The sequence below is a fragment of the Mercenaria mercenaria genome, chromosome 18 (assembly GCF_021730395.1).
Source record: "Mercenaria mercenaria strain notata chromosome 18, MADL_Memer_1, whole genome shotgun sequence".
NCBI lineage: Eukaryota > Metazoa > Mollusca > Bivalvia > Venerida > Veneridae > Mercenaria > Mercenaria mercenaria.
Window position 1 is genome coordinate 16127339 of NC_069378.1, and position 15535 is coordinate 16142873.

The following is a 15535-nucleotide window of genomic DNA, read 5'->3' on the forward strand; positions in this document are numbered from 1 at the left end:
CAGTCTGGTCAGGATCCATGCTGTTCGCTGTCAAAGCCTATTGCAATTAGAGAAACCGTTAGCGAACAGCATGGATCCTGACCAGACTGCGCGGATGCGCAGGCTGGTCTGGATCCATGCTGGTCGCAAACCCACTATGTTCTGAAAACACTTTCAAATACTTTGATACTTTACCATATCAAGTAATAATATTATATCTTTTTCTAACTGTCAAACTTACTAGTTCATGTCTATCGACATCCAAAATTAAACGTATTCCATTTTTTTTTATTACTTCAAAATGAATTATGCCTAGCTCCGTTTTCATCACTAAAAGTTCTATATGTCCATGTGTATCTTTGTAAAGTCTATGTTGATTTAAGTGTAACTTATATGGCATTCATCAACTGAAAATATTTCAATTTACAGCATATTCTACTTTTCATAATCTGTCGCGTTTTTCTTTTGTTCTTTATCGATATATATATATATATATATATATATATATATATATATATATATATATATATATATATATATATATATATATGAACAGCTTTCACATGCAACAAAGAGTACCTTTAATGAACTATAGATGACACAATTTTATTTACAGGTTCGTTGTGTAAGCAAAAGTATATTTAGAGTGTTAATGTTGCCGAATTCCAGCAAACTATCAATAATATCTTGGTGTACATATTGGGGTATCATCTATACCCTGTTTAGAATACGGACAGTAATTGCGATAATGATTAAAATCAGAAAATTTTCACGTCGATTTATAAGTACACGAACTGCCTGAGTGTTGATTACCCATGACGAAAATTATATGAGCCGCGCCATGAGAAAACCAACATAGTGGGTTTGCGACCAGCATGGATCCAGACCAGCCTGCGCATCCGCGCAGTCTGGTCAGGATCCATGCTGTTCGCTAACAGTTTCTCTAGTTGCAGTAGGCTTTAAAAGCGAACAGTATGGATCCTGACCAGACTGCGCGGATGCGCAGGCTGGTCTGGATCCATGCTGGTCGCACACCCACTATGTTGGTTTTCTCATGGCACGGCTCATATTTTTAAATTATAGGACATTACGATTGAAAAGCTGAACTCTTTTTTCTTTAAGGCATAACGGTAATTCCGATATTTTTGTAAACTCTGAACATAGTCCAGACTTGTTTAAGTGTTCGGTATCATTTTTAAACAGAAATTAGTTTACATAACTGGCAGGAGTGCACGTATTGTTACATTTACGTGAATTCGTGGGTAATATTAGGATATAAGAATACGTCAGCGAAATTTTCGCCGGCAATCACATCATGGTTTATTTGAGCCGTGCCATGGGAAAACCAACATAGTGGCTTTGCGACCAGCATGAATCCAGACCAGCCTGCGCATTCGCGCAGTCTCGTCAGGATCCATGCTGTTCGCTTTCAAAGCCTATTGCAATTAAAAAAACCGTTAGCGAACTATGTTGGTTTTCCCACGGCGCGGCTCATTTTATTCATAATTCGTGGACACGCTGACTAATCAGAACATCACTGTTTTCTGTTCGAAAGAAAGGGATACTTTCTTCCCCTGGTAGTTACATTTAATAAAAATGTCTTTTAAACAAAATAATTCAATGAACTCTAGAAAACAAAACTCTAGATAACAAAAAATTGCCCTGCGAGTCTCAGAATGACAAGACACCGTCTAGTTATGTATAATCAACGCGATGCAGTACCTATTTAGCTTTTCTTTACATTTCATTACTTATATTTTGGAATGCTGATTTCACAGATACCATGTTATATAATTTGACTGATACTGTGCCACATATTTAGAAGCAACTTCCTTTACTCCTTTAACCACATTTATAAATTTCCCCTACGCACTGATTTGCCATGTCGTTTTATTCTACTACTTGGCCTCAGTTAATGTGATACATTTGATATAGCCTAATACAGGTCCGTCTCAACATTTAACTACATTGCGATTTGTCTCATGTTTCGTATACCCGTGGAACGGCTAAATTATGATCACTTTGAAGGACGTGTAATATCTTTGCAAAAGGAAATGATCCTACTTTACTATATGAGTTCCTTGAGACGAGACAAGTTAAAGTGATAAATCTTTTACAAAATGACCAATGTTTAACATAACTGATTGATCTTCAAGTCTTACAAGGAAACAAAATCGTTTAACAGCAGGCAACATTATATAGATCTCTCATAATATAGTGACAGATGTCAGATGCAGCCCGAAGTGCATTGATCAAAGGATGTTAATCAGATTTTATCGTCAAGAAATAAGACAATGAATTGTTTTTTTTTCAATGTCAGGCATCAGGCATGTCGACAATCAATAACAGTTATTTAACTAGCTATCAGCTCGCCAAACGGTCTCTATTCAGTAACAAGGGCTGTCTCTGATAGGGCTTAAAGCGCCGACCTCCCCGATAACGCGGCATGTGCTATATCAATTAGACAGCCTCACCTCGGTTATATTTTCTGGTCCTTTTGGATCACGGGGTAAATTTAATACCTATTTAACCTTTACCCTGCTAAATTACAAAAATGGACAGTTCAGTTATTTAATTTGTGCAGTACCACTTATTATTTGAAGGGGTGTTCACTAAAAATTTACTGACTGAATAGCGAACAGTGCAGACCATGATCAGCATTGCACAGATTGATCTTGGTCTGCACAGGTCGCAAAGGCAGAATCACTTGCCGCCAGCAGGTTAAAGGTTAACAGAATTCCGCTAAGTTGAGGTGTTGCACATTTCATTACCTCTTTTGAACCGAATCTGTCGAACCAAGTCCGCTTTAATTACTTTGCAATATTCATTCTATGCTTCCATAGGATTTCTTTAGAATTTATTTTCTAGGTTCAGTAGGTTCAGGGCCTTTTTTTGTTAGCTACGGCTTTCGCTGTTGATTCATTCGGATGTTCAAACTCCCAACAATAAGCTAAATGAAGTATATCATACATATTGGAACTCGTACCTGTAAATGAGCATTTAAAATGATGTCTAGTTAAACTCTAATTAGTAAAACAGGAATATTCAAATTCCTTTACAGTTGCAACATCTATTATAAACAAAATTAATCAAAAAGCAAGAACAGACGAAGAAAGTGAAATAATATGGTTACCTAATAACAGATTTGTAAAATGACATAATGCATGCAGCGCAAATTAACTTGAGCTATCACTAAAAGTGATTTTTAGCTCCAGTTAAAGGCTTATTTAATGGCGAGTTATATGTAATAAATTCATACGAATTATACTTATTGCATCAGTCTACAAGATATCCCTTCGGAATCCATTGATGGTGTGTTATGTAAGGGATGAAGTGAATTTTGTTATTATGACTAAACTGAGCTGAGTACAAACATCGTGAAAATATTGTAATTCAAAACTAGTTTATTGTTCCTGTCTTGGGTTCACGAATTTGTCGTGTTCATTTTAGCAATTTTCTCAAAACACGATTTTTCTGATTTCTATTCTTTCCTCAAAGGAGTCAACGTAAATGTCGTAAAATCTTGGAAGCTGACAAAAACAAGAGGACCATCATGGTCCTGAATCGCTCACCTCTTCTCACATGACCCAGTTTTGAGTATGACGTCGTTTTTTCTATTATTTGACATAGTGACCTAGTTTTTGAGCTCATATGACCCAGTTTTGAACTTGACCTAGCTATTATCAAGATAAAAATTCTAACCAATTTTCATGAAGATCCATTGAAAAATATGGTCTCTAGAGAGGTCACAAGGTTTTTCTATTATTTGACCTATTGACCTAGTTTTCGAAGGTACGTGGCCCTGTTTTGAATTGTACCATCAAGGTGAACATTCTCACTAATTTTCATGAAGATCTCATGAAAAATATGGCCTCTAGAGAGGTCACAAGGTTTTTCTATTTTTATACCTACTGGCCTAGTTTTTGACTGCACATGACCCAGTTTCAAAACAGACCTAGATATCATCAAGGTGAACATTCAGATCAATTTTCATGAAGATCCATTGAAAAATATGGCTTCTAGAGATGTCAAAAGATTTTAATAATTTTAGACCTACTGACCTAGTTTTTGACCGCAGTTAGCCCAGTTTCAAACTTGACCTAGATATCATCAAGATCAACATTCAGACCAACTTTCATACAGATCCCATGAAAAGTATGGCCTCTAGAGAGGTCACAAGGTTTTCTTATTATTTGAACTACTGACCTTGTTTTTTACGGCACGTGATCCAGTTTCAAATTTCACCTAGATATCATCAAGGTGAACATTCTGACCAATTTTCATGAAGATCCATTCAAGGGTATGGCCTTTAGAGAGGTCACAACGTTTTTTCATTATTTGACCTACTGACCTACTTTTTGAAGGCATGTTACCCACTTTCGAACTTGACCTTAATATTATCAAGATGAACGTTCTGATTAATTTTTATGGAGATCCATTCATAAGTATGGCCTCTAGAGAGGTCAAAAGGTTTTTCTATTTTTAGATCTACTGACCTAGTTTTTGACCGCTCATGACCCTGTTTCGAACTTGACCTAGATATATATCAAGATGAACATTCAGACCAACTTTCATACAGATCCCATGAAAAGTATGGCCTTTAGAGAGGTCACAAGGTTTTTCTATTATTTGACCTACTGACCTAGTTTTTGAAGGCACGTAAACCATTTTCGAACTTGACCTAGATATCATCAAGATCAACATTCAGACCAACTTTCATACAGATCCCATGAAAAGTATGGCCTCTAGAGAGGTCACAAGGTTTTTCTATTATTTGACCTACTGACCTAGTTTTTGAGGGCACGTGACCCACTTTCGAACTTGACCTAGATATCATCAAGGTGAACATTCTGACCAATTTTCATGAAGATCTCATGAAATATATGGCCTCTAGAGAGGTCACAAGGTTTTTCTATTTTTAGACCTACTGACCTAGTTTTTGACCGCACATGACCCAGTTTCAAACTTGACCTAGAAATCATCAAGATGAACATTCAGACCAACTTTCATACAGATTCCGTGAAAAATATGGCCTTTAGAGAGGTCACAATGTTTTTCTATTATTTGACCTACTGACCTAGATTTTAAAGGCACATAATCCAGTTTCGAACTTGACTTAGATATCATCAAGATGAACGTTCCGACCAATTTTCATGAAGATCTTATGAAATATATGGCCTCTAGAAAGGTCACAAGGTTTTTCTATTTTTAGACCTACTGACCTAGTTTTTGAAGGCACGTAACCCATTTTCAAACTTGACCTAGATATAATCAAGATGAACATTTTGACCAATTTTCATGAAGATTTTGGGTAATATATGGCCTCTAGAGAGGTCACAAGGTTTTTCTATTTTTAGACCTACTGACCTAGTTTTTGAAGGAATGTGACCCAGTTTCGAACTTAACCTAGATATCATCAAGATGAACATTCTGACCAACTTTCATAAAGATCCCACAAAAAATGTGACCTCTAGAGTGGTCACAAGCAAAAAGTTTACGGACGGACGGACGGACGACGGACGCTGCGTGATCACAAAAGCTCACCTTGTCACTATGTGACAGGTGAGCTAAAAACACATGACAAAATAATTCCGATATAATATCCTACACTCTTACTTGTTTAAAACTAGTAAAATCCGTCATTGCATCCTAAGCTAGGCAAAGCGATGCATTGTTGCTACACCTCGTGTTATAATGTAAATCATGTGTATATGTGACATTGTATCTAATTATAAGCAACAGTTCACACTATATATTACTATAAGAATATTGTTAAGTAGTTGACTGTAGTCCAACACTGTGGAATGGTTACTGACCACAAGCATAACTTAGCATTTGATCTACCATAGCATTTACAATATTTTCTGGCGGGTGATTCGGTTTCACGTGCTGCGCTATAGTGGAGTCTCTATTATTCAACAAAACAACCCGGTCATGTAAACCCTCAAATACTTCATATAAAATTTTACTGTACAAATATCCAAAATAGTCACTGAGTCTATTGCTTCCTACCGGCGTGTTTTCAAATGTATGTGGTGCTTTTATCATAACTATGGATTGTTTATTATTTGTTAAAAACTTTTGCACGCTTTTTCGAATAATTTCCATTCTTTGTTTGAAAACGCTATGATGAAAGCATAAAGCATGCATGTATAAATGAATGATTACAATGGCACGTTCATCTCGTGGTATATTGTCTATTCTTCGAGATGTTGAATATAAAGTATACCGCACGTCGTCCCAAGGTCCAACAAAGAATGGTTGCGCGTGTGGATACCAACCTGCTTTAAAATCAATTTCTTTATTATAACACTCCGCCTCTTTATGCCATTTTTCTTTCTGCCATTTTTCTGTGATAGGTTTGCATTTAAACCGCTGGATTATTGCTTTATACCAGGGTCTCGATGTAGAATCGCCAAACACATATAAATGCATATTCTTAAGACAAGTCATATATACATTTTCTTTGGAACCTGTAAAATAACAATATACAAAATCATTTGGAAGCTAGTGCGCGACCAAGCAGCATAAAAACAGGCTCAGTTTGATTGAGACTGTTTGTGAGAGGTAAGGAAATATGCAAAACCAATCACGTCCCCTAGTAGTAAAGTAATTGTTTGTGCGAAAACAGTTGACCTATGACCCTTGGTCAGGACTGGTCAATGCCGGACAATTAAAAACCCACAGGTTTAAACCCAGTAAAAACCTCTGATTTAACTAAAGATGATTTAAAATGAAGAAAACATATGTCTAATTTAAAAAATAGTTTCCACCTAAAAACTTTAAACGCTACACCGAGAGACAAAATGTAGAATAAGTTTGGCCTAATATAACATACAGGAAGTAAAATATAATGTGGTTGAATTTAGACCACATTTATTTTCTGTTTAAATCACTCTTTTACTTCCTTGTTTTGCAATCCTTCTACATAGATAAAACAACTGTTAAAGACATTAGAAATGACACAAAATGTACACAATACCAATAAATACATTAATAATTATCCATGAAACAAGAAAATTTCAAACTAAAAATAACACAGACCGGGAAAACCAAATGCTAAATATAACAAATATAACAAGGTCAGGTTATTTACAAATCTATCCCCCTTTAATAATTGAAATTAAAAAACACAAGTAATATCTAACTTTGATAACTGAAATTCATACAAATTATTTTAATTAATATATGAAGAATAAAATTACTTTAGTTGTTATTATTTAAAAACAAAAAGTAATTGAATAAATTATAACACAAGAAAAATAAAATTATGATAATTTCAAAACCATAACATTACTATAATACAGAATATACACTATATAAAACCGGTTTCAACTTTTATAACATTGAGTCGAGTTGTGTTACGCTTAGTTCCGGAAGTTGATCTGACGTGTCCTTGTCTGTTTAAAGGTAGCTTGCAGTATGGTTTGTGTACTGGGTCGCCTTGTCTGTTAACGGTTACAGCCTGCTGTTATGACATTGACTGGTTGTGCACATAAAGAATTCTTCCGTCAATGTTGTAATAGCACTGAATTGCCTTACTTCGTTCTTGTCTCTAGTTTCGAAGGTTTCGGGAGGCATCGAACAATGGGGTTGAAGGTGAGTTTGGCTGCAAAACCGGGCAGGTTTGATGATTTAGGAAAAACCAGCTGTATGATGACCCTACAAATGAGGTCTTTTAGGAAAGATAAGGGTTCCCCCCGGCGTCGGGTGTGCAGAAAATAAATTCCCCTGGCGTCGGGGGTTAAAATAAATGTACACAACCGGCTTTTGCATTTTTTTAACAACATTAAACAAGTATTACAAGATTTAAGACAAACAATAAAATCACTAACCTTTGAGTATCCCATAGGTATATGCGATTAAAATATCAAAATATTTTTTACGTTAAGAAAAAAATCACTAACCCGTTTGAGTATGTCTGGCATATGATATTGAAAAACCTTTTAGAGCATAGGAATTTCCAATTATAATTATTCCTTAAAAAAAAACACGAATTAAAAAAATAAGATTAACTCAAAAGTTTGTTCCTATCATAAAAGCATATTCACGTATTTAAATCTATGTAACTATCCCCCAAAAAGCAAAAAATGTTACTTTGTGATGTTAAAGTCAAAAGGATGAATTCAAACGTTGCCCCTTGTTTTATATAAATTTTAAAATTTTTTTTTTTTAAATAATATAACTGATCAGTGTCAAAGTCCTCAGTATATTTTTACATTATCAATTTATCAAATAAATGCAATAGTTTTTTTAAACACCCACCCCCAATAAAAAATGTGATATGGGGCTTTAATGGGTTTTATCCTTTTCACCAGGGGCCCTGGCCCCCGTTTAAAATTTTAATATTTTTATATATTTCCCGGTTTTTTCGACTTAAACCTTTTTAAAAAAGCACATTTTGTGAAACAAATTTATATTTTTGGGTTTTTAAAAAATTTTTATAATCTACGATAATTCCAGGTTTTAAATGAAAGATTTAAAATTTCAACCAGTATTTTTTTCAAATGTGAATTATCCGGGACCCCAACGGTCAAATACTTTTCTTTTTTACGAAATCAAAAAAACTGTTTTTAAAGTATTCAAAGAAAAACACTTCGTTTTACTTTTTCTATTTTTTTTTTTTTCCAATTCTTTTTTATTTTTTATCTTTTTTTTTAAGTTTAAAAAATTATTTCGCAAAATCAAGTCGTTTTGCTGTAAAAACTTCAAAAGCAGAAAAGCTAAAACAACACCCTTTTTTCTAGCAAATTGTTTTCATTTTTTTAGAAAAGCTTTTTTTATTTTGTAATTTTTTGGGGTATTGCGTAATTATTTGGGGGTTTAGCGGAAATTTGATTTCTTGTTTACTATATTTCAATACAGGTCCAGTCATTTATTTTTTTTTTTAATTTTTATTTTTAAATTCGTTGATATTTTTTCAAAACATTTCTGTAATTATTTAAAATTCCCGTACTTAAATTTGTGGGTGTGTCAACAGTACTGACAAGTCCAAGTTGTTTTTTAAAAAATTTTTAGCTGATTTTAATTGTGTTAATTGTTTTAGCATTAGCTAATTGATTCTCCTTGTTTAACTGTTTTTTCAACTAAAAAGTCCAGTTCTTTTTTATTTTTTTTCACTTTAGCTTTAAATTATAAAATCTTCTTGAAAATTTTTTTGTAAATTATTAAGTCTGAATTTTAAATTATGACTTTGGAAACAGTCTAATAAAAATTCAATTTTTTTTTTTTAAACCGCTATTTTAGAATTGAGTCTTTCTGGGTTACAAAATGTTTTGCATGGTCATCACCTTTTTGTGAAGCTCCCTTTTTCCCCTTCGATTTTTCTGCAAGTTTATTTGAAAATGTATCGAGTAAATCTTGTTTCCTTTTACCTTTTCAGTATTTATTTTATTTCTTTTTTTTTGTTTTCTAATGAACATATTTTGTAACTTTTTTCGCTTAATAATCTAGTCTTTTTTTCCCTTTCAGTTTAATCATACGTCCTTTAGTTCTTTTTTTGCCAGAACTATAAATGTTTGCTTAATACTTTTTTTTTTGCTCCTGTTGTGTCAGATTTTCTCAAAGTTTTTTTAATTTTTTATCAAATTTTCCCATTTTTTTTTCTTTTTTTCTTGGAGAAAAATTTTCTTCGTTTTTCTTTTAAATTTTTAAAAAATTTCTTCAATATTCTTACTTGTGTTTCTAGGTTGTTTATACTTTTTAATCTTCAGTTTAGCTCTTTCACTTTAAACTTTTTATACAAAAACCGTCTTGAAACTGCATGTTGGGTTTTCTGGTCTCCTAGGGTTATTTTTCATTACCCCCCATATCTAATGCTCGTTCATTGTGTTATAAATTTCCTTTTTTTGTGAAGATACTTCCGTTTCCTTTATTTTTTTTGAATTTTTTTTTAGTAGCAAATCATTAAATCAATATAAAATTTTAAAGTTTATTTATGTCAGGTTTCCTTATTTTTTCATTTTTAAAAACCCCCATTTATATTACCAAAAAGTTTTTTCAAAAACTTCCTTGTTGTCAATATAAAAAAATATATTTTTGTTTTGTTGCATTAGCAAAAGATTAGGGTTAATTTTTGTTCTTTAAAAAATCATATCATTTTTCGTTTACCAGGATTTCAAAAAAAATATAATATAAAAATTAATTGGGATTTTTTTGGTGTTTTATGAAGATGACTTAAATAAAAAACAAACTTTTTGTGACGTCCTTGAAAAAAGTATTTTGTTATTTCTTTTTGAACCTTTTTATCTTACTAAAAAATCACAATTTACTACTTTTTTTTTTTCCTGTTTAAAGTTTCTCACAAGGTTAAATTTGACTGAATCAGCCAAATTTTCAATTTTTTAAAATTTTTTGGATTATTTTAAAATTTTTTTTGAAATTTGGGCCTAAGGGGTTTAATTAAAATCTTGATACTTAGATTGTTCTAATTTTTTTAGCTATAGGTATAATTTATCATAATATAAGAGGTTTTCGAAGTATATGCATTAATTTTTGTTTTTTCCCAGTCCAGAAGATCCACATTTTAACATTCTAAAACATAATTTGGGCTATAAGGATAATGTTGTTAAATTTTAAATTTTAATTTTTTTTGTATCAAAATTTGGAATTTCCATTTTATATAATAAAATTTATTTACTTATCTTACATTATCTTCTTTTTTACATTCTTACGTTATTAATAATGCAAAAAAATTAAAAAAAATAAGAAAAGAAAAAATAGTCGGGCAAAAGATAGGTCTTAAGAAGAAAAAATAGAGAAAAAATTAGAAAGCTAAAAAAGGGATTGTACACTGAAATTTAAAAGCCAATTAAAAGGAATAGAAAGTCAAAAGAAAAAATTATAAAGTCAGTTAAAGCATTACGGGAAAAAAACAAAAATTCGTTATTAGGTGATGAAATGAAAGCATAAAAACAATCAAGGGTTTACCACGCTTTTCCAAAGAACCGCTACACCATTCCCGGGGACACCTCTGAAATTTGTTAAAATTTTTGAAAAATATTGGAATTATGAAAATAAAAAAAAAAAGAACAAGTTTTTAAAATCGGCTTCACGATAGATTGGGGAGATAAACCTGGGATGGTCCTCAAGTGAATTAAGAGTTTTAGAAGATTATGAAGAAAAAAGATGGGAAAACTGAGAATCGAAAACTGGGAGAAAGCCAAAAGAAAAGAAAAACCTACAGTAGATTTAGTGCTTTCTGGATAATAATGTTTTAAAAGAATATAAAATTAAAAACCGTCTAAAATTTTTGATTTTTTTTACTGAATGAATCTAACCCAAAAAAAATAAAAGACGTACTTAAAAGTACAGTAGTGGGTTATGAAGATTTTAAAAAATAAATGGTCCAATAACTAGCAAAATCAAGATCGAAAATCCAAATAAGAAAAAAGAACAAAAAATTAAACACCCCCAAAGGCGTTTTTTAAAGACAAAACCCGGTTTAAATTATTTTTGGGTATGTCTTTTAATATGGACAAGGAATAAAAATTTTCCCATATAAGTTTTCCCAAAAAGGACAATGGGGTATTTTAATTTTTTATTAAATAAACTTTGGTCAAAAAAAAATTGCAAAAGATGAAAAACCCGGAAAAAAAGTAATTAATACGAAGTAGATAATGTTTTGTTGATTTGATTAAAAAAAAGATTAACAAAAATAAAAAACATTCTTCTTTCAGAAAATATTTAAAAAATTACAAAAAAAAATCGGGTTCCCTATAAAAAAAAGATCTATAAATTTTAAAAAAAAGAAAATTTGGGGACAAGGTTTGATGTTTGTCCATTAATCCAAGAATTTTTAAATGATTGGGATTTTTAATTTGTGGTTAAATTAAATGTGAAAAAAATAATGAAGAACTAAAAATGAAGGATTGCAAATTGAAAACATTAAAAATGAATTCACTCTTCCAAAGAACATGAAATTTTAAAAAAAATTTTTTTTCTTAAATTTAGATTTTAATTAATATAAATGGAACAAAAATAGTATTAAGTTCTGAAAAGTTAAAATATAAAAAAAAATACTCGAGTGTTTTAAATCAGATTTATCGTTTTTTAATTTTAAAAAAAAAAATAAAATTATGTTTTGGGTTTTGGTTTTAAACCCATTTGACCTATTCTTGGATAATTTAGTGTGAATATGAAAATAAAAGAATTTTTTATATAAGGTAAGGTTTGGGAAAAGATACATATTTATAAAGGTTCTTCAGTTACAAATATTAAAATTATATTAGGGAAACTTAAATAAGTAATGGTGATTAGAATTTGAAAAAATCGACTTTGCCCCAATTAAATTTGGAATTTTTTTAGTAGTTTTAAGATTTTGTTTTAAAATTAAAAGATTTTTTTTTGGTTTTGGGAAAATTAAAATTTTTCATACATTGCTTGGTTGAAAAAAAAATTTGTAAAAAAACTGAATGGGGAACTCATCCCAAATAATAACTTGTGGATACTTTTCATTTTTGTGATTTTTGATTTCACTTGTTGTGGAAAATTTCAGGATATTATTTTGTTTTAAAGTAGCGATTTAACAGAGTTATCCATTTAAAAAAGGGGCCCACAAAATTTGGGATATTCTAAATTTTAATAATTATTATAAATTCAATTAGAAAATTTTTTACAGATGTTTTTGGTAGAATAATTAATTTAATGGGGTTGAAACAATTTTTTACACAATTTTAAAAGAAATTAATTAATTAAAAATTAAAATTTTAGTTTTATAATTCAAAAAGTTTATGAAAAAAATAAAGGAAATTTTTTGGGTTTGATTCACACAAAAAAAAATTTTAACGCGGAACGGGTATCTTGCACTTTAACGAATTGCTTTAAGTTCAGCCATCTTAAATTTACCAGCGGGAAAAAAAAAAAAAAGGGTTTTTTGGAAACAGCAGGAAAAGCAGCACTTGAAAGGGAAAACAAAATGGTTGGAACAGAAGTGGAAATTTAGCCAAATAAAATTTTTTAAAAAATTTAAAAAAGAAACCGCCCCGGCATTTGGAAAATTTAATTGCTAAGGAATTACAAGAAAAAAAAACATAAAAAATAAAAAGGGAGGAGGGGGATATTCATTGAGAATAAATAGAATATAGTCGGTCTGGGACAAAAACTTTTTAACAGTTTTAATTTAAAAAAATAAAAAATATATAAAATTACATGTTAAAACAAAACAATATTGTGAAAATAAAATAACTCCTATTCATTAGATACAGCCTTAAATCGTTTGGGAAATAAGTTTAAACAACAAAAAAACGGATATCACTTTTCATTTAAAGTAGAAGTCATATTTTTTATTGGGTTTAAGCTTATTTTTAAGTAAGTTTTAAAATAAATAACGTAACGGAATAATTAGCTGATGGGACCAAATTTTCTCTAATTAATATGCAGCTTCTTTAAATTTATCAGTAGTGGTTAAACAAAAGGAAAAAAATTTTTTATGATTGAATAATTATACAAAGAAAAAAATGTAAAGGTTTATTTTAACTAAGATTTTGCAGAATCAACTGGAACAAAAGAAAATTTATCTCTTTAAATATACTGCTGTTGCTGAAAGAAGGGAGACCAACTGAATATAATAAAATTTTGCTATGGAATTATTTTCCAAAGGGGGTTGAGGTAAATGCTAAAATTCCATTTTAAATTTTTTTTTTCAGGGTTTTTTTGAACTAATATTATACTCCAAGTCAAATTCAAATAACCCTACAGCTGACAATGATGATGAATTAATTTTAAGGTAATTTGGGGGTGATGCTGGGAGAGTTTGTAAATAAAAAAAATTTTGTGGGTTCCCGTTTAATTTTTAATGAATTTGGGGCTTTAAACTAATTTTTGAAAGATTAAAAAGCAATGGTCATCCTTCCCGGAAGGTGACCAATACTGATACCAAACAAAAAAATATAACCTTTAGAAAAACCGCTGGTTAAAAAAACCACAACATGGTTTTTTTATTTACAACGACTGACAAAAAATTCACAAGAACATAAACCCCCAAACCCGTTGAATACTTTAAGGGAAAGCATAATTTTTAAAATTGCACTTTAGCTCCTATCGTCTTTAAGTTTGGGAATGGTGTTTTTTATCCAGAAACAGAAAACACAATATTCAAGAATTAAAGAGAGTAATTAATTTTTATTATAAAAAAAAAAAGACTACTGGGGGTTGCAAATAAACAAACTTTTAATTTATTTGGATTTTTTCATTTAAATGAATATAAAAAAGGAATAAAAAGAAAATCCTAAGAAATTAAATTTAAAAGCAAATTAAAAATTCCACCGGCAGCTAAAATTTGTTTACGCATTGATTGTATGAAGAAACATCGAAATAAAAACTTTGGAAAAGAAATTTTTATTGTTTAAAACAATTAAATAAATTATATTAAAGAAAAAATTTTTAAATTAAAAATAAAATTAAAACCCAACAGTGGACAAAAAAAAAATTAGGGACAAATTTTAATAATAAAATTCCAATATTTTTTATTAAACGAAAAAAATTACATGGAAAATTCCCCTTTACTATTTAAAAAAAACACAATTAAACAAATTAAAAAAACTGTTGCAAAAAAAAGGGATTAGAAATTAAATTTAAAAAAAAAAATGTCCCGTCAAGGCAAATGGGGGATTTTAGGAGTTTGGCTGGTTTTTTAGGAAAAACATTTTCCAAAGGCAGCGAAAAAAAGTTCCAAAACTATTGCCCCCTAGGCATTGGAGCCCGTTCTGGACTGGCCCCTTTTGGTTTTTTAGTAAAAAACTGGGAAAAGGAGATTTCAGTAGTAATATAAGGAAATGTTTATCACCAACTTACCCCTAACAAAAAAAGCAATAGTAGGATCTGGAGTGATTAAATTAACACAAAAAAAAAACAGACGGCGGGTTCCGGTTGCTAGCTGCTGTTAGAAAACTTTTATTTCATTTTGTTAAGTGGAAGGGGCATGGCCAGGGTATACAGATTTAATTTCAGAGAAGACCTTACAGACGAATTCTATGTAAAAAAAAATAAATTTATAAACAACCCATTTTTACTTTAAATTGAACAAGGGTAAAAAAATTAAAAATTAAAAAATTTAGGGGGTTTTTAGAGAATAATTTATAAAAATTAAAAATAAGTCGAGTGTGAAAAATCAATTTAGATGACTCTGTTGGGGGTGGGAAACTTGGGTTTGTTACTTTAAAAAATTACTTTGATTTTATTTGGGCTTCCCCCACCAAAGAAGTAATTAATTATATACCTAAAATAAGTCCCCGGGGGCTGAAGCCCCCTGGGGGTTTAAAAAAACAGCATACTACAAAACAAAACAAGTACACTCGTGGTTTTATGTTTTTTTTTCATTAAAAAGTTACAAATTTAAAAAAAACCTTTGTAGGGTTGTATAAAATACTAAAAATTAATAATGTAAAAAAAAATGAAAAAACTTATAATTATTTTTTAAAAAAAAGGTTAAAAAATATGTTTATTAAAAATTATTAAAAAATTTTAAACTTTTTAAAATGTTTTTTTATTTTCGGGTAATTAAATTTTTTGGGGGAATATTTAAAAATATAAAAGGGAAAAGTAAAAAAAATAGAAA